Consider the following 26,740-nt stretch of genomic DNA (forward strand, 5'->3'; position numbering starts at 1 on the left):
TCAAAGATAACATGCATGATCAGCATCTCTATGCCTGATCTCAAAACAACAATATGATCAAAAATACCCAATATCTCACTCAAAGGCTCGATGGTGCTAGGCACACCATAGCGGTGCTACCTTCCATACAAGACCTTTGTGAATATCCCTTGTTGCGCAAGGTGGATAGCCTCCAAGAGATAGTCACCACACATAGGTAGGTAGTGGGTCCTAGCTGCAACACAGCCTCACATACCGCCATCCTCAAGGTTCCCTACATCAACTTCCTCGCACACACTCTACCAATTCTGTATCATACATCCTTGGAGAGGAATTTCACATTTCAACACAAGACCAGCATCCGAAAACAATAAGGATAAACCAGTTTAGCCACCAAGGTACAAATAAAAAAAATAGTAAATCATCAATTCCAACCGTAAGGCAAGAAAATAATCCGGAATTGCAACACCAAATCAAAAGTGCAAAAGATCACAAGATCATGGCTAAACCTTCGAAGTCAAAGTAAAATAAATTGCTGATCCCCAAAGAAATAATAAGAATATCGCAATTGCACATAACATCACTATGTGACTAACATCTAGCCACCAACGAGGAAGGAAGGAACAACTGACTAGCCATTGCAGTAGCTCATCATGTGGTGCGACATAGTCACACTACCCACATGGCATGGCGGTGTGCACCTCGACATCACCCCGCATCACGTCGTCACGTGGCATGGAAATACCCCAAGTGGAGAAAACACACAATGGACGTATCCCGCATGGTAGTGTACCTCGCGGAAAAAGCACGCACAGGTCACATCCCGCATAGCGACGTATCTAGAAGGATACTCGCTGTAAGTCAGAGGTATACATGACTAGGGTCCACCCACATGCCCACCAACACATACTAACTGGCAGCACATGTGAATAACCCTACCTTTCATGAAGACAAGGTAAAGGATCCTCCAAATTATACCATCACTCTGCTCAAGAATCACCATCCAAATGCTCAAATAGAGGAGAGGAATAGGCTATCACATATAAACCTATAAATAGATTCATCAAAAGGGAAAGTATTGAGTACACCTTTGATACAGTTTAATAGTACAACTATATCATTCCTCAAAGTAGAGAAGCTAAAGTCGCTTCGCGCCGACATTACTCGTACGCCAATCCATACTATTCAAGGAACGGTTACTTCGAATACTACCCCTTAACATACTGAGTTACCCACACCCGAGGTTTGGTACTCAGTAGGGAAACAAAATAAAAAATAAAAAAAATCAACATCACATAAACAGTATGGTCTCCCATACTCATAAGCAACATATCCTCCATGGTTGATTACTTCACCAATCCATGGGCACATATAATAAGCACTGGTTTCTTACAATACGCACGAAAACACCAGTACTGGTTTAGTCACAATCACGGGGAGTACTTTTCAGTACGCTAACATCTATACAAGGAAGATTTTAATTATGCTTTCTATATAAATAACTGAATAAAGTTTACTCTAGATGCAAGTACTGAAATTATTAACAATTCACAATTATATAAGGAAATAACATCATTCCTATATCTTCTTCAAATTTCACTAAGCATTCATAACTAACTTACTAGCTAAGCAAATTCTTTTCCCAAAGAGGACTTTCATCTATCACTATGAAGCCAAAATGCAATAGTACAATTTCACATGTTTTATAAACATTCCATTTAAATCAATGCATTCCTTAATACCATTTCTAAAAATCTTATGATTAGGCAAAGAGAAGGGAAAAAGAGTTTGATAACCAAACTATTTCCTACAAAGACACAAGATCAATCAAGACCACACTATAATATAAAATTTCTCACTATAAGCCTATCATTTTAATTACACGGTTTTCATTTCGCTACCGATAGAAGGATGACAATCCACCTAACAAAACATCTCCAATAATTATGGTTGCAACAGGAGGTTCTAGTTTCCCAAACAAAACAGAGATCAAGACAGGCAATCTTTTAGGTAATGCAAGACCTCTTAAGAACACTCACTATTTAATACAATACAGACACATGTCATAGTTTGCAACCTATTATAGAAATCACATTACGATCAAAAGGTAAGCGAGGAGCTATCAACTAAATAATACATCTTAATGCATGCACATCAAACAAGCTTTTCATCCGCACTTTCTAAACACATTAAGGTAATTACATATACCCAAAAGCGAGTTCAATGGAGCATTTGCTAAAATAAATCTTCAATCAACTGGTTTAATGAAACACATAAAACAATCTTTTAGGGAACACATTAGTATACTCTCGAAGCTACAATAACATGCTCCTTTCAATACTTCTTCTACAAGCCAAGCAGTTTCACATAATTCAACTATTCGCATAGCAATGCACCTTACTAAGGTAGAATTTAATCATGCTACTCCTACAACATACACATGGAGAATTCTTTAAACGTACACATACAATATTCTCCCAATAACTAAAATAAATTTTTAAACCCATAGCCCTTTAGTAATCTAAAAACATAAGCGTCATAAGGCTCACACAAGGGTTAAAGAAGTCACACCCTTTCCTCTAGCAGACAAGAAACTCAATTCAGAGATAATTACACATATCCTAATCATTTTAATTTCTAGAGAGAGAGAGAGAAATGGTGATGATCATTTAATTTCTACAAAATAAGCATTCAATATTGCCATACTAATCCTTCAAGTGGACAACACTAAGCTAGATCATAATCTTAAACAAACACAATTCGCACTTTCAGATTCAAGACAAGCACAGACCAACCCAAATGGATTAGTCTAAAGAGTACAACACTCAAAAAGGAAGGTACATACGACTCTCTTTCAGAATAAGAGTAATCGTAGACCCAGACATCAATAAGCAAACAATGCACATATAAACACTCAAACACCAACATCAAGAAGGTGAAAACAAGGTGTGAACACACACACGTTACACACAAGTTAAGGTCTGCTCAATCACTCACATGCAAAAGGAGGACAAGCATACATATAAGGTTGATACACCTCACACCAATAGAGGGTACACGCGACACCAAAGATCCCAGTGTTTGCAACATGGGCTCTGATACCAAATGTAATGCCCCGCCAGGAAACCCCGAAGGGATAAGCCAAAAACACAAGAATAGAGTGCAATAATTTTTATTTTTTATTTTTTTTAAAGTTACACCACATTAAGATACAACAAGATATCAAAGATTCAGATTACATAGCAGAAGACATCAACTAACACCTAAGAAGTTTCCCAACGAGATTACTTAAAATCACAATTCACTTAACTCACACAATTAATCCAATAAGCTGATTATCTTAATAACAAGATAATTCTTAATCAGGATAATTTCTTTCAAAAGATGGAAATATAAATCACAAGCAAAGATTCATCCATTAAGATCTATTCATAATCTTCATTCAAGCTTTTCATTAAAAATACAAGCCATACATCTGATATTCTAACACACTAGAATTTCATCATAAACATATGAGATCTTTCAAGCATACTAAATTTCCTTAACAACAACTGAATATATATTCCATTACTCTAAGTTACATTCTTTCACATTCCAATTTATTGCATTAGAAAAGATGATTGCATACATGCATCTACGATAAATCTCATCTAAACCACTTATGCATTCGATCAAAATGGCATTCAAGAAAGGACTGCATATAAGCATTTAAAGTTAATTCCATTTATCCACTTATCCATTCTAACGTAAGCTAATCATACATGATAAAGCTGAATAAAGGAAACATAAGAGAATAACATCACATAACACCATAATGATCTCGGAGTTCACCCCTAAAGGGCTACATCTCCGGGTCTGCTCAACTGCAAGACCCCTCTGATAAATAATAAAGTTAAGAATACATGAGGTTACACCTTTACAATCCGGCCATCAAGGCGAAATATAACAATATACAAACGACCACATCGGTCAATAAATACATAAACGATCCCTGAAAAGAACAGGATCCAGCTGAACATAATCAAAGCTAATACAAAGGTCCAGAAGAGCATCCACAAGACTGAGCCATCACCACCCAAGGTCTAACATGAAACCGATACTCACAAGGGCAGAGACAAAAGGATGACCCACAAAGGTACTCCTAACAGGACAAACGACAACACACTAGCGAACGTAGGGACAAGTGTCATCACACAACCTAGTACGGTTACCATGGCAGGTCTTCATAGGTCCCGGCCCCATACACTGGGTTACCCTGGCAACCTAATCCGAGCCTCCGGCCCATCCAAGCCTCATGTGGACCCACACATCCTCTCGTGAAGACAAGGATGGTGGTTTGCCATTTCAGGCCTTCTCACAGCATGTCGAGTCTATGTTAGCACTCGTCCCATGTGTGAGGCACATTATCTTACTTAGAGATTACATTCTAATCTACTGATAGGTTATCACTTAATAGACTCACTTTCGATGGGTTACCCAGCAGCCACTTTGGGCGCGGCCCCCAATCGAAAGCCACTTTCCCATACGACACTAGACTATACTCAGACGAACTCAAAAACCAAGGAATACACATGGTCAGACGAACGGAGTTCAAGGAGGAAACATCCCTCATTTGGTCAAACTCGAATCATCATTCGACCCTACACAAAGGATATGACCAACTATGACACCACCACAAACAACAGTCAACTCGGAACCGAGGACTGAAACAGGTACCCCAAATCATTCCATATGACAGGGTCCTAACAAACAAAGCATGACTTGCCATTTCATAATCAAAAGCGAAAACAGAAATTAAACTCGCATAGGTAATATTCAGCAGATACAATCTTTCCGAATTGATCTAAACATTAAAAGTCGATCAAGTTTTTTACATGATCTATGTTTCCAGAATACACTAGCAGGAAAACATCATTACAAGGTGAATACAAAATCACAATTTGCAATCGTACCATTGTCTATTTCTCAAACAGAGGGAAAATATAAATTAATCATTCATTTTACTAAATGAGAATATCAGTAACTAACAATTTTCCCAAATGGTACTTAATTAAATTTCCAAAAGCACATCGTTTAAATTCATAATGTCCAAGGTTTAAATATTCATTTCTAACATTTCCAGATGGCCTATATCATTAAACTCTTCAAACCATATATATTCGTGAATAAAGTATGTTTTAACTCAAAAGATTTTCCAATATAACAATATTTCATCTACCCAAAATATACACAATTAATATTAAATCTTGCATAATAATCTAACTAAATATTCACCAGCATATATACATTTATGCCACATTGCTCATAATTAAAAACTTAATTAAAACTTCCATTAAATAATATTGGAATATTATATATATTTTTTTTGAATAAAAAAATACACAAAAAAAAACATTTTTAAAAACTAAATTAAAAAAAAACATTTAATATGGGGGGGGGGGGGGGGGGGGGGCGGCGAAGGCCGGGCCCACCTCCCAACGCGGGGGTTGGGCGAGCCAAACCCCAGCCGCAGGGAACCCCGCGGGCGGCGCCACTGGCGGGGAACGCAGGTTCCGCGGCGCCCTGCGGCCACCGCAGTACGCCTGCGACCACCGCGAGAGCACAAAGCGCAGGGGGAAGGGAGGAGGAGGCGGGTGGAGCTCCGCTCCCCGCCCTCCAAACCCCAACCAATGTAAACTTTATTTTAAAACACAGTTCATTTTTTTTAAAAACGGAATAACAAAAGAAAAGCTTCGAAATTTTACATTTCGATCTAACATACAAAAAAAATCCATTTTTCTAAAATTAGAGATATGGGTTTAAACACTTCTATCAAAACAGTCAAAACCCCATACTAATAAAAAAAACACAGTCTCATAAAGAGACTTATAATATAATTTCCAGAATGCTAAGGTTTCCCAACCCCAACCAAATTTTTTCAACAAAGACTCATATTGGGCCAAAAAGAGCCATTTAAACACAACGATTCAGCTATGCTAGCAAGAACACTAGACATAGGCATAGATCTAAACCCACAAATCCAAAATTAAATCTAAAATCCATTTTAAAAGATTGGAATTATTTTTTTATTTTTATTTTTAAAACCAATTTGATAAACAGATCCTACCTGATCTCGCATTCCCGGCAAGAGCTGCTGAAGAGCCCTAATCTCCAGCTCCCAAAAACCCTCCTTCTCCTTCCAAAACCCCCAAATTCATCCAAAAATCTTTTTCCATCAAAATATTTTCCAAAAATATCCATTGCCAAAATTTCCCAAAAAATTTAGGTTATAAGGAAGAGTTGACCAAAATTCCATTTTTGGAATTAAAATTTTTATTTAAAAATAATACTCAAAAATAATTCTTTTCTAACTATATCAACAAATCGAATTGCTTTTCCCAATTAAAATTGATTTTCTCAATTAATTCAATTTAACCTTTCTAATTTAAAAAGCCAACAGAATACAATTAAATCTACTGCAATTAAATACAAAACTTTCTTTTTCAACAACATATACAAAATGCATTTAAATTCAAAATCAACCATTTAATCGAACTTACTCCCAATTTAAGACAAGCAATCCAATATCAACGATAATCGCATAACGAAACCTTGATTAATCTAGTCCATTAATCTTTAATGCACGAACACATATTTAATCAAATTAAATACTTAAGGACTAATTAATCAATTTAACCATACACACCAAGCACGCAAACCGAGAAGGTCAACCAAACAGACAACTCGCAAACCCGAACAAAAAGGGATTACCGACGGCGACTGACGATGCTCACTTGAGCACGGCTAAGGTCAACTAGGGTCTTACGACCACCTACTCCAACTCTAAGGATTAAAGAGGTACACTCAAACCTGCAAATCCAGGTGAAAACGAACCTCGCACTCATGCGGCGTTGTACCTGAAATCTCCTGCAACCAAGAGTCATACATGCATACATATATAAAATTTAATGAAAGTGTTAGCCCGATATTAATACCACGAAATAGGAACACTATACAACTTGCATACAACTAGTGTGGGAACCCACATCAACAGCTATGCGTTAAATCAAACATCTGACTATAATCATAATATTAAGATAAACTGAACAAGATTAAACCAAGATTAGAAATTGATTAGGGTAGGGGTATTACATATTATGTGGGCCAACATTTGAAAATGTTTAAAATATTTTAAAAGATATGGCAAACTTTGTGATTTTTCATAAGCAGATGGTTTTGAAATAACAAGGTAAACTTGACACTAAAATCAATATTTTACACCAGATCTTTACTTTCTAACACTTATAGCAACTAAAGCATTAAGAATTTGAAGATGAAGTAAACTATTGGTTTGTGAGATTTTTCATATTGACTTTGAAATATTATATTTTGGTGGGATTCTAATACTATGTGGGCCAACATTTGAAAAATTTAAAAATATTTTAAAAGATATGGCGGGCTTTGTGATTTTTCATAGGCAGATGGTTTTGAAATAACAAGGTAAACTTGACACTGAAATCAATATTTTACACTAGACCTGTGCTTTCTAACACTTATAGCAACTAAAGCATTAAGAATCTGAAGATGAAGTAAACTATTGATTTGTGATATTTTTCATATAGATTCAAAATTTTATTTTTTTTAAATAATTAAAAATGAATTGTCATATTGTTATGTAACTTTTAATATTTTATCATTTTTTGTTACATATATTTTTTTTTTAGTTAAATTTTGAAGTTGGAGTAATTTTAATTTGGACAGAGGTGTATTTCTTAATGCATAACTTTTTTGGTATGCATTTGAATTAACTTCTTTTTGTGTTGAAATGAAGATATCAATACCTAGATAAAAGATATTTTTTACAATTTTTGTCTCTATTTTCCAAATTTTCCATGTGTGGAACACAATCCTTAATGATCAATGAAAAAAATACCATCATAAGAAATAAAACATAAATATATTAATGAAATTAAATATACTATTTGGAAAGCTTATTATACAGACTACATACTTATAAAAAACAAAAATTTTAAATGAATTCATTTGACCTCCCAAAAGCTATTGTAAAAGTGTTTTTTTATTAGCATTTTAATAGGTGTGAAGGAGACATCATTGTAGGTATGATTTGAGTGTAGAGACGTTCTATTCAAAAGATTTTGATCTAAGAGGCTTTGACCTAATTCTCTTCAATTAATTATTTCAAATGGGATCTCTCAAGGCTTAAATCATTATATTTTCTAAAAAATGTATGATTTCAGCAAAAATCGGGATGTAACAGAAAGTGTAACCCAGTATTGTGGGATCACCCAACGATGTGCATTTTTTATGATTGGGGCCACTGGCGGAGGCCAAACCCTACTTGATCCCACCACTGATGGTACCTCGACTGGCTGGGGCCATTGATATGTTGATGTTACTGACAACCAGTACCACTACATATTGAGAGTCATATCAACACAATCTGTACAAAGCATGAGGAGCCGTGGGGGGTATGGGTACATCCCCCCATGGTAAAAACATTAATTTTTTTTATTTAAACTTTTTTAAAAACAAAACCCTAATCATTCATTTTTATTTTTTTTCGTAGGTACAATAAAATTTATGATGGAAAATTTAAATTATTCTCTCTACAAACTAATGCCCAGGGTCGTACAGTTGTATGACCCAACCTAGACATTTTTTTTTGTATTTTATCTAATTATAAGCTAAATAAGACAAATTTTATATCAAAATTCATCGCTCAGTCAATCTAGATACAATGGTGAGGTTTGATTTTTCTCAGGAGGATACTTTTATGAACTTCCCCAAAAAATCCTCATTTAAATGCATATACAAAGAAAACCCATTTGACTTAATATATTTCAAACCAAAAATCTGCAAATAATCCATCATAACAACAAACTCAAATACCTTAGATCTACAATAAAGAAACATACAAGTGTATTACACACCTTTTAATGTCCCAACCCTTGCACGCATCTAGCCATGGTTTCCACTTTGCATATCTTCCACTCAAGCTAAGGTTATAACTCCAAATCAACCATGAAAGCTCTAGTATCTCTTGTTAGATAATAATGCTCTAAACCCAAAATCATTTATTTTATTTCCTACATAACCCATGAGATAAAATTGTTCATACAAGCTTACATAATCACCATTTTGAAAATATAGAATATAGAAGCCACAAAATAACAAAAGATATACCCTAGGGAAACCCTTATGAGGAAAAAATCTAGTCTTCAAAAGAATCCATACTTCATATATTATTCAGCCATAAAGCAATACAAAGTAATTATGGAGTTACAATGAATATTATTGAACTATCAAGCCCTCCAATGTATTCACATGTGTCCAAGTATCAATCCATACATCCAATGAGATAATTCACAAATGCAATCCACCAAAGGACTCAATACAATGATAGCCAAAACGACCAACCAACCTTAACCACTAAAGATGTGTTTTCATTTATAGATACAAGCTCACACAAATACAAGTAGTGGTAAAGTAAAACAATGTGTCACAAAACCATGTGCTCACAATACAATTGACCCCTTATGTAATATTGGGTACTAAGATTTCACCTTTTTAAATATCTTTCCCCAAATAATTGTAATATAATATTACAGTGTTACAATACAACACCAAAGTGGCCCCAAGAGTATTCCAAAAGAATCTCTACATATTACACATCCATTTGTAACTCACATAATGAATAAAAAATTTAAATTATAAACATTAATATGTGTGGTGTACAACACCTATTTCCCAACAGCTAGAACATCCTTTAAGTTGCGTATCAATGAAGTATCTCATATTTTTGAAAATTATATATGCTATAAAATATTTTCTAGGTAACCTTGACTACCAAAATTTAATAGATGGAGAAAGTGAAAAGTATAAACACGAAGTTAATGGGAAGTTTAATATCATTCCCTATGCAAACTTGATTTGAAATATCTTGACTCATACTTTATAGGAAAGACTTTTTAGATGAGTAAAGGTATAATCTATTCTTTAATAAAAATTGTTGGTTGAATGGAATCACTTGCAAAGCTTAAAGCATCAATAACATTAAAAATAAGTAAATATGGATTAACCAAAAACTAAGTAGCTAGATTAGTGGTTGATCATAATTCTCAAGCGAGATTTTAAATTTCACTAACAATCCTAATAACACCTCAATATATGTCTTTGAAATAATCCTATGCCTACCTAGCCCATAATCATTAGTCTGATGGTGAATTATAAAATAATGGGCAGAACAAACCTAGATATATGAAGAATTAAAGGCACTTAAAATTATTTGGGAAAAACTAGTTAATAAAAGGGACTTTAATGTCATCTCCCTCAAATTACAAATAGTGATCCAAGACATGATGGGTTAATTGTGAAAAAAATTAGCACTAATTATGCACAAGGTATTAATTGTAGTACCCCAAAATAATAAATATCTAAGTATCAATTTTTCTAGCTTATTTTTATTTGGGTAAATATAAATACTATAATTAGTTCATTTTAAGTTACCTATGTCATATTGATTATTTTCTTCTTAAATGATTTTATTGCAGCCAATTGATTATGAGATTTTATTTTATTTATTAAATAATTGAAAATTCAATTTTAAATTGCATGGTTTTCTACTTGCATATTTTAAGTTAATAAATAAATTATCAATAAATGCTTGATGTTTATGACTATTCCTATTTTAACTAATGTGTGTTTATGATTGTTTTGTGAGATTGCATCCCTAACAAGAGAGGGTATGATGGGAGGAAATAGTTTTATTAGCAGAGCAGTGTAGCCATAAATGAATAATAGGTACACATGGTTTGTAGAGTATGGTTGTAGCTATTTTGGCTCGAAAAACGTCAAAGTGTACACCATGTTATTCATATGTTAGTCAATTGGAACCGTTGTTTGCAAAATCTATAGTATAAAATGTGCGACTAACTTGCGTGTTATGCACATCGTACTGTCGTTTTGAAGCCAGATTAGTTGCGTCTGTAAACTACTAACGATGCCACTTCCCTTTACTACACCTCAAAATATTGATTCCAAACACAATGACCCTTCTAAGTATTCCATAATGTGATCTACCTACATCAAAATAACAAAACCTCAAATCAATTTGCGTACACCTACCCCTTAAAATGACTATGGTCCATCACATCATAACTCCCTAGAATGCATATTCTATTTCAATAATTAAGACCAACACATTGAGAATCATGCATCTCCTTATTCTCCGTCAAAGTTAATTATGAAATCCTTTTGCATTTCCTCTTGATTTACCATATAATCAATACATTTATTTAATGACCTAAAACATAATAAGAGATTTAAAGATTTTTTTTTCATATTAAAAAATTATAATATAATATTTTAAATTATAATTAAAATAATGACTTTTATTAACCATGATCACAATAATCTAAGAGTTTCCTTCTATTTTTATGCCTCTCTACCTTGCCCCACTAGTTGTGGTTTTGAAACCAACCAGTAAAAATTCTCATTCCATGCAACTATTAATTTTAACTTTGAATAATTATGATCCTTCTAGCATAAAGTCACCCCTACTATAAAAATGTATCTAACTCCTCCCAATCCTATATTTCCTTTTGAAGCCTAATTGAAACACCTCCCATCTAGGAACCTAGTAGCATCTTAAAAATCCAACATACAATTCATTTTTTCTAATCTTCCTTGATTGTATAATTATAAATTATCATTATTTTTTATAAAATAATATAAAGGTATGCATTTTTAAAGCCATTCACTACATCATCTTGACTTCGAAAAAAAAATAATAATAATTTTTTTATGTATTTTTCCAAAAAAATAAAAATAAAACAAAAAATAATAATTTGACTATGTCCACTCTCACCTTGAGTTAATTCACAATGCTATTTTTGTCTCACTGAAACAATAAATATCATTTAACACAAATGCATTATTAGGAATGTATTTTAAAACATAAAAAGAAAAAATTAAAATAAATAGTTATTATATAAAGGTGTTATCGGATAGTTGATACATACAAATAAAAATGTATGTTGGCTAAATATTATATATTTATAGTTTTTAAATTAATTTTATATAATGTTCTATTAACATAACTAGTTATCTATTAACTATCAATAATTTAATAGCAAATTTGGGTGTGTTTATTAATTTATAACAATGTCATGGGTGGGTTAACATTAAGGGGGAGTGGGTTTTTGGAAATATGGTCTTGTTCACTCCATTTCCTCTATTCATAATGTCCCAACATGGAAATATGGCCTTGTTCGCTCCATTTCTTCTATTCATAATCTCCCAACACATGTTGCAGCTACTAATTTGGCCTCCCCTACTCTAGCATTTGACCCTATTCCAGTTGCTTCTATTGATGCCAAGGTATTTTTTGTTCTGGCTCCTTCTTCTAGTTTAGGATTGGAGTTTGTGAGTGTTGAAGTTGTTGGCAGTGGGTCAGTGTCCCTCGTGGGGATTCACGACATGGTTTAACAGACTCCTGTGGATTCTATAAGTCTAGTGGTTATATCGGGCATTGACAGGTTGATCTTTTGGTGCAACGAAAAACCCTAGCTTGTAACAATTGGTATCAAAGGAAGCTCCTCTCTGCAGAAGCTTAACCGCTTGAGGAGATATGATGGCTATTGCATCTAGTTCTACATTCAACCCCTATCGGAAGGAGAGTCCTAGATTTGATGGTACAAATTACAAAATATGGAAGGAGTGAATGAAGATTCATCTGAGATGTCTTGGAGATGAAGTTTGGGAGATAGTGGAGAAAGGGCATATACCTCATGATCCTAATTCTGGAACACTAACACTTGTTGATGAACATAAGAGAGCTGAAAATGATGTTAGAGCAAAAGAAGCATTGTTGAGTGCCCTATCTAATGAAAAGCTATTGAATGTCATAGAGTTGGAGAATGCAAAGCAGATCTGGACAAAGCTTGAAACTCTTATGAAGGCGACCAAGCAGTAAAGATTGCAAAACTTGAAGGTTTCTGGATAAGATATGAAATTTTGAAGATGAAATAAGATGAGAAGGTTAGTTTTTTCATGGACAGAGCGAATGAAATTATTAATGTTGTGGCAGATCAGTTAGTGAGGATGAGATTATGTTAAAGGTTCTAAGAGTTCTACCTCTGACTTATAAGATGAAGCCTACTACAATTAATCAAGACCGGACAATGTCAAGTTGTTGGCATTATACACTCAGATGAGAATGGTGGATGTTGTTATTGATGGCAACAAGGCTCCACAGGTTGAACCAGCAATAGAGTTCACCTACCGGCACCGGAAGATACAACAAGGCTTATTCACACCGGCATCTAGTTTACACCGGTAGAAGATTATACCGGCATTCTAGGCCGACTTGGCAATAGTATTGTTTATGCGAAATGAATTGTAATGTAAATTATAATTGTATGGCCAACATGTTGTATTGTAAAGACTCATATATTTCTGAGCTCTTGTAGGTCATTTGAAACGTATGAAAACGATGATATGAGATAGGATAGAGATATGATAGCGAATAGTTGTGTATGCATTTTGATGTGTTTATTTTGGAGCGAATAAGAAGCAGAGCTGAGCGAAGATTATTCTGTGTAAGCAGAATCATTTGATAGCATACTGGCTAGGGTTTTTGGCAGAGAAAGAACTGGTATCAGACAGAGCATAACAACGAACTCATCCAGCATTTTGATTCAAGTTGTAAGAGTTCATTTTGTGTTTACATTAGTGTAATGTTGTAGTCAGTGTGACTCCATGTTTGTTTTTGAGCAGTGAGCTCTAGGCAGTTGGCCTTCCTGCATGTGCAGGCCCCTTTTGTACTAAGAAATATTTATTCATATGGGTAGTGAGTAAATATTGTGGGTCACAAATCCCACTGAGGTTTTTCCCTTACCGGGTTTCCTCACCAAAATATTTGTGTTATGGTGTGCATTGATGTTGATTCTTTTTTTTCTCTTCACTACATTATTATTTGTTTATCGACATATTAATCTTAGTTACAGAATTGCAAATAAGTTTAAATCTTTCATTTACTGGTTAGACACTCATTCACCCCCCCCCCCCTCTCAGTGTCTTTGGTATTAACCAACTATCTAACACAAGTACCCATGTTACTAGAGATACATTACTTGGGAAACTTATTGCTTTTGAACTTGAGGAACTTGGAGATCAGAGTGCTACTAAAATTGAAACTGCATTTAGAGCATCTGCCTCCAGTAAGCAAAAGATTGATTGGAAGGAATTGTATGTTAAAGATTTGGAGGACATTGAAAGGGAAGACAGAGAACTTAAAGAGTTGGAAGCCCTAATTGCTAGAAGAATTCCTAAAGGACCGGCTGGAAGTAAGTATGACGGAAAAGTGCCTTTTGAATGTTTTTTATGCAATAAGATTGGTCATTTTTCTTCTAGATGCCTTGAAAGAGATGCTAGGAATCATGAAAGATTTGTGAGGATTTATAATCCTAATCCAGAATATCAAGACAAACCAAGATTTAGAAGGAATAAGGATGAATCATGCTATTATGCTAGTGATGATGATTTTAGTATTACTGATGATGATGATTTTAGTATTACTGATGATGATGATGAACCTATAAGTGGAACCGGTAATGGAATCTCTAGTAAAGATTGGGTCTTTATTGCTATCAAGGACGATTCTCTGGAACCTGTCATTGAAGCAACTCATACTAAGGAGAAGGATTTAGCTACTAAAATTGAAGAAAATGATGAACGGGTCATAGACAATGGATGCTCACATCACATGACGAGCGACAAGAGAAAATTTTTATCACTTCAATAATTTGATGGCGGACTAGTCAAATTTTGAGACAACAAGGCATGTAGGATCAAAGGCAAAGGAAGAATATCATTGGATGGCAAGACTGATACTAATAATATTTATTATGTTGAAGGCTTGAAGCATAATCTTTTAAGTGTAGGTCAAATGGTGGATAGAGGATTTCATTTGCAATTCAAGGATGGAAAATGCAAGATCATCAATAGATCTAGATTAGAAATTACTTCTGGAACCCAAACCAAAGGAAACATCTTTCATTTGAACTCTGGTTAGAATTATTGTTTGATTGCTCAGATCGATGAAAGTTGGTTATGGCATAAGAGGATGTGTCATGTAAATTTTGATTGCATAGTTAAGATTAGTTCAACACAGGCTGTCAGAGATTTGCCCCAGATTGTCAAACCTCATCATCTGGTATGTAGAGAATGTCAAATGGGTAAGCAAGTCAGAACTTCTTTTAGAAGCATACATGAAAAATCCAATGAAATTCTTGATCCTATTCATACTGATCTATGTGGACCGGTAAGGACTAAAAGTTTTCAAGGTGATAGATATTTTATGTTACTTATTGATGACTACTCTAGAATGATGTGGGTTGCATTTTTAAAAGAAAAATCAAAAGCTCTTGAGAAATTTAGAAAATTCAAAGCTATGGTTGAGACTAAGAGAGGACTGCAGATAAAATGCTTAAGATTAGATCAAGGTGGCGAGTTTACATCTGGTGAGTTCAACAACTTTTGTGAGAAGAATGGAATCAGAAGACAACTTTCTGCACCTAGAACTCCACAATACAATGGATTGGTGGAAAGGAAAAATAGAACCATATTGGATGCAGCAAGGACAATGATAACTGAAGCTAAATTGTCTGATATCTATTGGAGAGAAGTTGTCAATACCAATGTATACACTTTCAATAGAGTACACATAAAAGGTGATATCGATAAGACTCCTTATGAATTATGGTTTGGTCATACTCTTATTGTTAGATATTTCAGAATTTTTGGAAGTAAATGCTACATTATAAGAGATGATGCATTGCAAAAATTTGATCCTAGAAGTGATGAAGGAACATTTTTAGGTTATTCTACTAAGAGTAAAGCATATAGATGTTATAACAAAAGATTGAGTAGGATAATGGAGAGTATAAATGTTAAGGTGGATGAACAAGGCAATAATCAGATCAGATCATATGACTGTGGATTGGAAGATGAATTAACCAGACCTGAACCAGTAATGCAAGAATCTGCTTAGAGCATTGAATCAGTGACTCCGACAACATCAGAAAATTCAACTGTGACTATTGAACAATAGAAAGATTCAGTAAATCAAGAAAATTCAAAGACTCCCAGGTATGTGAAACTAATTCATTCTGAAGATCAGATCATTCGAGATAAAAGAAAACGTGATGACTAGAAGAAGGCTAGCTACTGAAGAGGTATGTTTGATTTCTCAAATTGAACCATAATCATTTATTGAAGCAAGTAAAGATAAAAATTGGATGAAAGCAATGGAAGAAGAATTAGATCAGATAGAAAAGAATAAGACATGGGAATTAGTTCCCAGACCTAAAGATAAGAATATTATTGGAACTAAATGGGTTTTCAGAAACAAATTGAATGAGGAAGGTCAAGTTGTAAGAAACAAGGCTAGATTGGTTTGCAAAGGTTATTCATAGGAAGAAGGAGTTGATAATGCCGAGACTTATACCTCAGTAGCAAGAATTGAAGCAGTAAGACTATTTCTTGCCTATGTTACTCACAAGAAGTACAAAGTATATCAGATGGATGTCAAATGTGCATTTCTGAATGGAGATCTTGAGGAGGAAGTCTACATTAGGAAACCTGATGGATTTTCTTTATCAAAAGACAAGGACATCATTTGCAGATTGAAGAAACCTTTATATGGATTAAAACAAGCCCCTAGAGCTTGGTATGCTAGATTGGATAGATATCTTTCTAAGCTTGGTTTTAACAAAGGTAATGCTGACAGTAACCTATATTATAAAATTGAGCATGATGACATGCTAATTATTGAAGTCTTTGTGGATAATATCATTTTTGGAGGAGAAGAAATCCTATGCATGAAATTTGTTGATGATATGAAGAATGAATTTGAAATGTCTATGATTGGTGAGATGAAATTTTTCTTAGGTTTGCATATTACACAGACTGATAAAGGTATTTTCATTTGTCAAACTAAGTATGTGAAGGAATTTCTTAAGAAATTTGGACTTGATAATTCTAAGCTTGTCGGTACTCCTATGATAATCGGTTGCAAATTGTCAAAGGATGATGAATCTCCTAAAGTGAATCCAAGTAGATACAAATCAATGATTGGTGGATTGTTGTACTTAACTCAAACTAGACCTGGTATAATGAATGATGTTTGTATTACTTCTAGATTTCAGTCAAATCCTAGAGGAACTCATGATATTGTTGTCAAGAAGATATTCAGATATTTGGCAGGTACAACAGACCTTGGGTTATGCTATCCAAAGACTGATGGATTCAAACTATGTGCCTATATAGACTTTGATTGGGAAGGAGATGCAGATGACCGGAAGAGAACCACCAGCAGTGCATTCTTTCTTGGAAAGAAATTGGTTTCATGGCCTAGAAAGAAATAATCATGTACTTCATTATCTACTGCTAAAGCAGAATATGTAGCTAATGCAACCAACTGTACTCAGATTTATGGATGAAACAGATGTTGAAAGATATAAGGATAAGTTATGATGAGCCTATTGTTATTCACTGTGATTATACTGCTACTATTGATATGTCAAAGAATCTGGTATTTCATTCCAAATCAAAACACATTTATATAAGGTATAATTTCTTGAAAGAAAAGGTTGAAGCAAAGGAAGTTAGATTGGTTTATGTGCCTACTAAGGAGCAGATTGCAGATATTGTAACAAAACCATTGCCTAAAGATACTTTTGAATATCTCACAGATTAGTTGGGGGTTACCAACCCTTCGAAAGAGACTTAGAGATGTAGGAATGCATCAATCCGGTAAGCTTATCAGATATTTTATTTGATCTGGGTTGATGAGATGATGCTACTACTTAGGAGGAGTAATCAGCTATTTGGTTCAGTATTTTTGGTTTGGTATCCATCCTTTGTCATTGATGTCAAAGGGGGAGAGATGGTATTCATGTGAAAATCAGTCAAAATTTGGGTGAGATGGTTCTCATATGTTAATCTCTGGGGAAATACATTTCAGATCAGCTTTTGGGAGATTGTTGGCGTTCCTTGGCACTTGGATGTTTTTCAAATTCAGTGTTCCCATCAATGCCAAAGGGGGAGATTGTTGGCATATGCTAGATTTGGTTAAGTGTTGTCATTGATGTCAATATTGTATCCCGGTTGGATATGGTTATGCTATCCCGGTTAGTCTTGGTGTTTATCTTGTTTTTTATTTCGATTATGATCTGGTATGATCAGATCCTTGGATGCGGTTTTGGATTCATATTTAGGATGGTTATATGCTTGCCATATTCTTTTGGTTCATGTTTTGGTGCTCGGGTAACTATCGCTTATGTTCTCGGTTGATATTTATTGGTACTGGTTAGCTTTACCGGTTAGCGATATTTGATGTTTTGATCAGATGATTTTGGTCTGGCTTATGGAATCGGTTTCTATCATGCTGAAGGTACTTCTTGATCATGTTCTGATTGTTTGGTGACTTTGCATTGGCTGGTATGTTGTTATGGTGGTCCTATTTGGATCTGGTTAAACTTTTTGTGTTATTGCACTGAGAGTTTCTATCGATTGGTGAAACATGCTGGATTTTGGTCTTAACAGAATTTTCAGTGGATATAATTGTTTGGATATTTGAATTAGGTTCATGCTATGTAATTGAAATCATAATATTGGTCTAGTGGTACCGTGTGATGTAAATTTTGTAATTAAGGGTTTTGGGGTTTAGGGTTTAGCCAACCTTATCATTAAGGTTGATGATCTATATTTATAGGTGACCTATTCATGTAATATGCAATATGTGGGATCGATGATTATGTCGACATTATCATAGGAAGGTTTATGTGCGAACAAGTGATATATCATTCGGCAAAAGGATTTGGTATTGCAGGGCAGACATCTGTGCTTAACCAAAATTGTATCAAGCATTAGGAGATGCTACTTTCATAGTTCATTCTTTCTGGATTCTAGTTCGATGTTTTGTAAGTCATTGAGACTTATTTATATGATGAGTAGTGAGCTCTAGGTGGTTGGCCTGATTGCAAGTACAATCCCCATTGTAATTATCTCACATACTGCCGAAGAAGTATTATCTGATTGTGGGTAGGATTTCCCACCGTGGTTTTTCCCTTTACTAGGTTTTACACGTCAAAATTATTGGTGTTGTGTCTACTATTCTTTCATGTTTTATCTTTTATTGTGTTGGTTTCTTTGTGCTCTGGTTTAAAGGTTTTAATTTGCAATAGTTTTGAATACTGTCAGTAAACTGATTCACCCCCCCCTCTCAATTTACTCTCGGTATCAGATTTGTCTAACAATTTTGGTATCAGAGCTTGGTCACGGGTTCGAATCATGCAGGCCACAGCGAGTGACATTGGGAGGGGGATTTTTGGTTGTGGGCCACTATCCCTCATAGGGATTCACTATATGGTTTAACAACCTCCTATGGATTGTATAAGTCTAGTGGTTTTATCGGGCATTGACAGGTTGATCTTTTGGTGCAATGACAACCCTAGTAGGTAACAGAAGTCACTACTTTTTCTAGTTTTCTAATTTTATCATTGGCTCCTACTGTGATTTTGACATTTGATAGTCTTTATTGTCGGTATTGGGGTTGAGGCTTCAAGTTTGTTGGTTACTAGAAGGGTTGTCAAGATTTTTGCCCAAATTTCTACATCTTCTACTACCCATCCTCCTTGTAAAGATCCTTGTTCTCTTCCTTTGGCTAAGACCCCCCCACTTGGTGGTCTATTGGCGAGATGTAGTGTAATGCCCGCCAAAGTACCCTAGAGAAAATAACTAAAACAACTAACAAATAGATAAAAAAAAATTTTAAAATCATTTACTAATGCAACATAGAATCATCATAACTTCAAATCATAGATTAACTTCACAAGAATGCATAAAACATCATGAACATAACCATAACTAATTATAACATTCAATAACACAAGCAAAATTAACATTATAATCATAAACATATGTCCATTCATTCTTTCCCTAGGGCATCTTAATGTCACCACTTACTTAACTAACATTACGCATAAACACATCCTTATACCATGATACTACTAACTATAAACACATTCAGGATGGAAGGGGTTGAGAAGACTCTAAAAAGGATTGGGGAGCAAAGTCATAAGATTTTGAAGGCAACCTTTGACAGTATTAAGGTTCTTATTAGCAAACTTGAAAGTGACCAAGTGGAAAAGGTCTTCAGGGACACCACTGAGGTGAAGGAAGACACCCCTGAAGATAAGGAGACAGGTCCTGGAAGAAGAACTTGCACAAGCACTAGAAAGAAGCAAAACCAAAGTAGGGAGATTGAGGAGATCAAGCGGACTACTGAGAACATGGAGCAACTAGAGTTAGAATTGGCCGAGTTGCTAAAGAACTTTACATAGTCTTGGCTTTTCTTCTTATTTTTATGTTGTCTTGTCTTTAGGTCCTATGTGTTGTGTCTTTATGTTGTTGGCTTTTTGTTATCTGGTCAGCTGTCTTTTCTATGTATGTCGTCTCTTCCTTTTTTGATGTGCTCCAATGGCTATCTTTTGATCTAATGTTGTAAAGGGTTTCAGGGGCCCTTCAAAACCTGTTTTCCCTAATCAAAAACATTTATTTCCCAATTAATCACTATCTTTCTCATGATAATCATTAACTATCAATGCATAACCTAACATATTCCCATTAACTGCATAAGTTCATTTTAAAGCACCGACCAAATGTTCCTAATCCCTTTAAACCATTTATCATCAGATTTTCACATAAATATTACCTAAAGCACATTTAGTTTATTTTCATTAAGAGAAACCATATAACCTACAAACAACTCATTCATATCCACATTCTAAAGATAACCATTAAGAACACACTTCCTAATACCAATAAATTCTTTTAACACTTTCACCACAATCATAGATGCACATAGGATAATCTAATAACAATACTCATTCATTTACTTACCTTTCCAATCAATAATTACATACATAATGAATACCTAGCTATAACAAAAATAGTTCCTTACACCTCATCATGAGATCAACCTTCTACAAATTCTAATGCATGTGTTCACAAGGTACAAGCTACATAATCATCTTTACAATTACATCTTTCTTGTGCTACAATATACATGATTCCAATATAGATCTTAATCTCTTTCTACCTAATGAACATTCTTACATCATGAACCATACAATGTATAAAACATCTTACTCCATTACAAGATCATAATCACAACTACTACATCATAATGTCTCGTTACATAGGAATACATGGTACACTCGTTACATATGAATACATGGTACAAGTACATAGTCTATTTTACATTTACATTGTCATCATGGTACATTATACTATTTCAATACATAGAAATCAACTACACAACCATTCGCACATTGAAGAATCATAGAATCCATAGCCGCGCACACTACCATCCAATGAAGAACATCACAATGGAAGAAGGCATCAAACCACCCGACCATGTGGAACCAAATAGGAACCAACCCCCATGCTAGGAGATTCCATTGGATTCTAACTCACACTCAAGACCTAGGCTGACACCTAACAACCAAGGAACTCAATGTGACAACCACATGATAACAACCAAGAACAATAAATCAAATCACGTAACAAGGCTAATCATAAATCAATAAACTCCCAGAGGCATAATCAACAACAAAGGGACACATGTACAGAAGAGTGTCATCACATGCTATCCTCACAAAGAAGGGGCCACACCACACCCTGATAGACATGTGGATCCATCTCAACGTATGAGCAATCAAGGGAGTTTGGCTTACCGCTCCAACAGTCTTCCCAAGCTTATCCTAAAACATCCTCCCTAGGACTAAGCGTTGGGTCCTTAAAATTTTCATTATCTTGATCAAGTGAATTCCCAAACCCACTAATCAATTATTATGGTTATCACTTGAAATTATACATAAACTCTTCATGTGGTCTCATGATAGGTCTAGACCCTAAGCATCCACTCTAGGAACCTCTTAGAAGCCTATTTCTCATGACCTCGGTCCTACACGTGCAAGAGCCCACTCTCCCAACCATGAACCAATAACTTAGGGTAAACATAAATCACAACAACAGCACGAAGGCTCAACATAAAAAGAATCTAGAATTAACATCAAGTCCTCAACAACAGAGCACATCTATCACGTTGGAGCTAAATCAACATTTATGCATGTTAGTGAACAGATTTGCTCTTTGTTTTTAAATGATTAATTTTAAACTCTGTTACCTTCTTCTAAGAACAAATGATTCACTGAACAGTAGGGTAAGCGTTTTTTCAAATCACTTCCCTCTGAATTTTTGCCTAGGTACAGCTCCCTATCTAGGTTTTTCATAAAATGTATTTTTGTTTTTATTTATATCTGAATTAAAGCTTTTAACCTGAAAGCGTGTAAGGCTGCCTATTTCATTCTTGGATGAAAGGCTGCAACTTTTCTCATGTCTCATAAATAATGGAAAACTATTTTCTAAATTTTCAATGCACGTAACTACAACAACTGAAACAAAGTTCAATATACTTCTTGCACTTCTTCAAAACAATTATCAACTAGTCCTTCTCTTCTTTATGCTCTAGTATATGGACGAGAATCCAGGGTGATTACTCGTAGGAAAACTAAACTACTTCAAACGAGACTCAATCTCAACAGTCTTCCTAAACTTGGAGCAATTTTGCCAATTTGAGTTCACTTTCGTTATGTCTATGGCATACTAGTCTACTGAAAAATTGATTTTTTTTTCCTCTTTGTTTCTCTCCCCAGCAAATTCGCCAAAAATTTGTTAGTGAACAGATTTGCTCTTTGTTTTTAAATGATTAATTTTAAACTTTGTTACCTTCTTCTAAGAACAAATGATTCACTGAACAGTTGGGTAAGCGTTTGTTCAAATCACTTCCCTCTGAATTTTTGCCTAGGTACAACTCCCTATCTAGGTTTTTCATAAAATGTATTTTTGTTTTTATTTATATCTGAATTAAAGCTTTTAACCAGAAAATGTGTAAGGCCGCCTATTTCATTCTTGGATGAAAGGCTGCAACTTTTCTCATGTCTCGTAAATAATGGAAAACTATTTTCTAAATTTTCAATGCACGTAACTACAGCAACTGAAACAAAGTTCAATATACTTCTTGCACTTCTTCAAAACAGTTATCAACAAGTCCTTCTCTTCTTTGTGCTCTAGTATATGGATGAGAATCCAGGGTGATTACTCGTAGGAAAACTAAACTACTTCAAATGAGACTCAATCTCAATAGTCTTCCTGAACTCGGAGAAATTTTGCCAATTTGAGTTCACTTTTGTTGTGTCTATGGCATACCAGTCTACTGAAAAATTGATTTTTTTTCCCTCTTTGTTTCTCTCCCCAGCAGAGTCACCAAAAATGACCTTCATCTCCTATCAGAGTTACCCCTATATCTTCTTCTTCCCCTTGGCAAGCACTAACACTTACTGGAATTCAAGCCCCTCCTCTTGTAACCATTCATCCAGTGTTCATTATGGCTCAACCCTGGGGTGTCGTTGTTGGACCTCTTGCTCTCGCAGCCCATAATCCATTACCAAAAGGAGCAAAGGATGTTTTACCCAAATATAAAGGTGACGGGAAAGTTTCAGTTGAAGAGCATTTGAATTCTTTTAATGTAGCAACTGGAATCCTAGCAGTCCAATATGAGGACATGGCTGTTAGGCTCTTTGTCCAGACTCTCATTGAAGGGGCAGCAGAATGGTTTAGTCAGCTGCAAGCAGGATCCATAACTGACTGGCAAATGATGAAAACCACTTTTGAAAAAAGATTCCAAAGCACTGATGATGAACACACGTTACTGGCTCAACTCACACAGATGAAGAAGGAAATTCATGAGCCGATGAGGGATTATGTAGCAAGATATAACAAGATTATTCACAAAATTCCTCAAGCCAAGAGACCAACTACAAATAATCAGCAATGTTTCTTCGTAAATTCCATGCCACTTGACGTAGGATTTCACCTCAGAAGAAGTAGGTTGGCGGACCTAGAGACTACACAAAATGAGGCTATAGAGCTTGAAGATGATCTGATAACAGCTGGCAAATGGAGGAAAGATGTACAAACTCCTCAGGGACAATCTCAGGCTTCTACGTCATCTACCGATCCGGTTGTTCAGCGGCTTGTCAATGATATGATTGCTTTAAAGAGGTAGATACCTAAGCCTGGAAACTCTTATCCACAACCTTATCAGGATATAAGCAAGAGAACTTCAAATCAATATAACTATGGATGACCATTGCAACTTCCTGCAGCTCCACAAAGATTACAGATAGAGGCACCTCCTGACAAAGGTGTCATGTGTTCTTTTCATCTTACCACTGATCATGATGGTGTTTCATGTCCTTATATGATAAGACACGTTCAGATGCAAAACACAAAGGATGAATTAGGAGAGTTCACCAAAGCAGAAAGAATTCAAGAGGTACCTGGCGACTCTGGAACATTCTACCTCGAATATGAGTCAGATTCAGAAAAAGAAAGTAACATTTTGGCAACTCTTGAAGGCTCTTCATGTGCAATTCTAACAAGTAATCAACGAACCTCCCAGCCTTCTTCCTTTGTGAACCCTTCTGGAAGCAATTTCAAAGGCAAAGATCTCCCAGGTAATAGTTTTTCAAAGGTTCCTGAGGTTAAGATTTTGCAAAGGAACCATGAAGATCATAAGAGCTCTTCCTCTTCTTCTCCCTTTGATATCATAGAATTCTGCAAGGCCTCTACCGTTCAACTTCCTACCACTGAGTATTTAAAGCTTAACCCAAAAGAGTTGGATAAACTGGTCAAATACATTAAAGGAGATTCCTTTTCGGAGTCTCAAGTACATGGATGTATGGAAAGTGGTGATTTAGCTGCTACAGAGGGGTCTTCATCTATTCCCTGCTCATCAGCTAATCTGGCAGATCCCGGTGCTTTTCATGATACAAAGTCTGGGCATGAGGTTGAGATTCCGAAACCCGAACCTTTCTACATTTTCCTTCTCTTGAATGGCCAAAAGTTAAGTAATTGCATAATTGATTCGGGGCTTCAGACAATATAATGCCTTCCCCTGTGGCTAAGTCTCTAGGTCTGACCCTCACTAAAATGTTTGGGAGATGCTTTTCAATGGATGGAAAACAGGTTCCTCTTATTGGTCAGGTGAAGGACGTCCAGGCAGTGCTGGCATCGTGCCCAAACAAAAGAGTAAGATTAACTATACTAGTTGCTGATATTCCGGTGAGTTATGGAATGCTTCTGAGTAGGACGTTTTGCAAAGATCTTGGAGGTGAAATCAAAATGGACTGGTCTGAAGCCGTTATTCCCCTTGAAAATCAAAAAATCAAGCTTGAACCTGAGCCCAAAAATAAGTATACTATTTTTCCCTCAGATAACCCCAAAGCTCAGATTCTATTTCAAGAGTGTGAATTTGGAAACTATCTTGTTCTTGCACCTGGTGAAAAGAAAACGGACGAGGCAATTGATGAACTTGACGGGCTATGGCAGATGGAGTTTGATGGAAGCTGCGCTAACTCCGGTTCAAGGCCAGGCGTGGTTTTGCTATCACCAACTGGTAATATTTTTCCCTTTTCTTTCAAGTTGGATTTTAAGAACACTAATAATACTACTGAATATGAGGCACTATTATTGGGATTAAGTGAGGCTAAATGTAAAGGAATTAAGTTTCTTAAAGTCAAAGGTGATGCAGAGTTAATCATTAAGCAGGTGAGGAATGTCTATACGGTTAAGAATGATAGGTTGAAGCATTACAGGAATAGAGTTTGGGATGAGTTAGAATTATTTGATGCCTTCTCGATTGAAGCAATTCTGAGAGAGCAAAATAGTAGAGCAGATTCATTGGCCGTGTCAGCTTCACTTTTATTACCACATCCGGATTTTAAAGATAACCCATATAGGATTGAAATGATCTATAGGCCTAGTGTTCCCGATAATGTAGATCATTGGCAGGTTTTTGATGCGGATGCACAGATCAAAGATTTCCTAGAATGTGCTCGATCATTTTCTCAGTCATATTTTGAAGGCTCTAAGAATGTTTGCAAAGAGTCTAGTCTAGACCCAGAGGTAGATCCTACAAATAGCTTTATTCAGCTCAAAGGTAACAAAATTCCAAAGGGGTTAGTGACGCTGGAGAGATTTTTCACCAGAGATGATGCATTCATAGGTAACAAAGTTCCCAAGGATGACGGGAAATGAAATTGTGATAAAATAAATTTGGGAGATGAAGCTAATCCAAAAGAAGTGACAATCGGCAGGTGTTGTTCTACGGAGGAAAAGAGAGCACTTGGTACACTGCTTAAGGAAAACATTGATGTTTTTGCTTGGTCTTATGATGACCTGAAGGAGTTTAGAAATGGACATTTTCAACATCAGATTCCGTTGAAGCCAAGCATCTCTCCTTTTAGGCAAAAATTGAGGAACTTTAATCCCATCATGGCGGATGCAATTTCTAAGGAAGTTGAGAAAATGCTTAAGGCCCGAATCATATATCCAATCCACCATTCCACTTGGGTAGCTAACATTGTGCCCGTAAGAAAGAAAAATGGGGAGATTCGTATCTGTGTTGATTTTCAGAATTTGAATCAAGCAAGCCTGAAGGACAACTACGCATTACCAAATATGGATCACATTTTACAGATAGTGTCCGGGTCAGAGATGATGTCGATGTTGGATGGTTTTTCTAGTTACAACCAGATTACTGTAGCAGAGCATGAGTAGCACAAGATAGCAT

This window comes from Cryptomeria japonica, chromosome 10 (assembly GCF_030272615.1).
Source record: "Cryptomeria japonica chromosome 10, Sugi_1.0, whole genome shotgun sequence".
Lineage (NCBI taxonomy): Eukaryota > Viridiplantae > Streptophyta > Pinopsida > Cupressales > Cupressaceae > Cryptomeria > Cryptomeria japonica.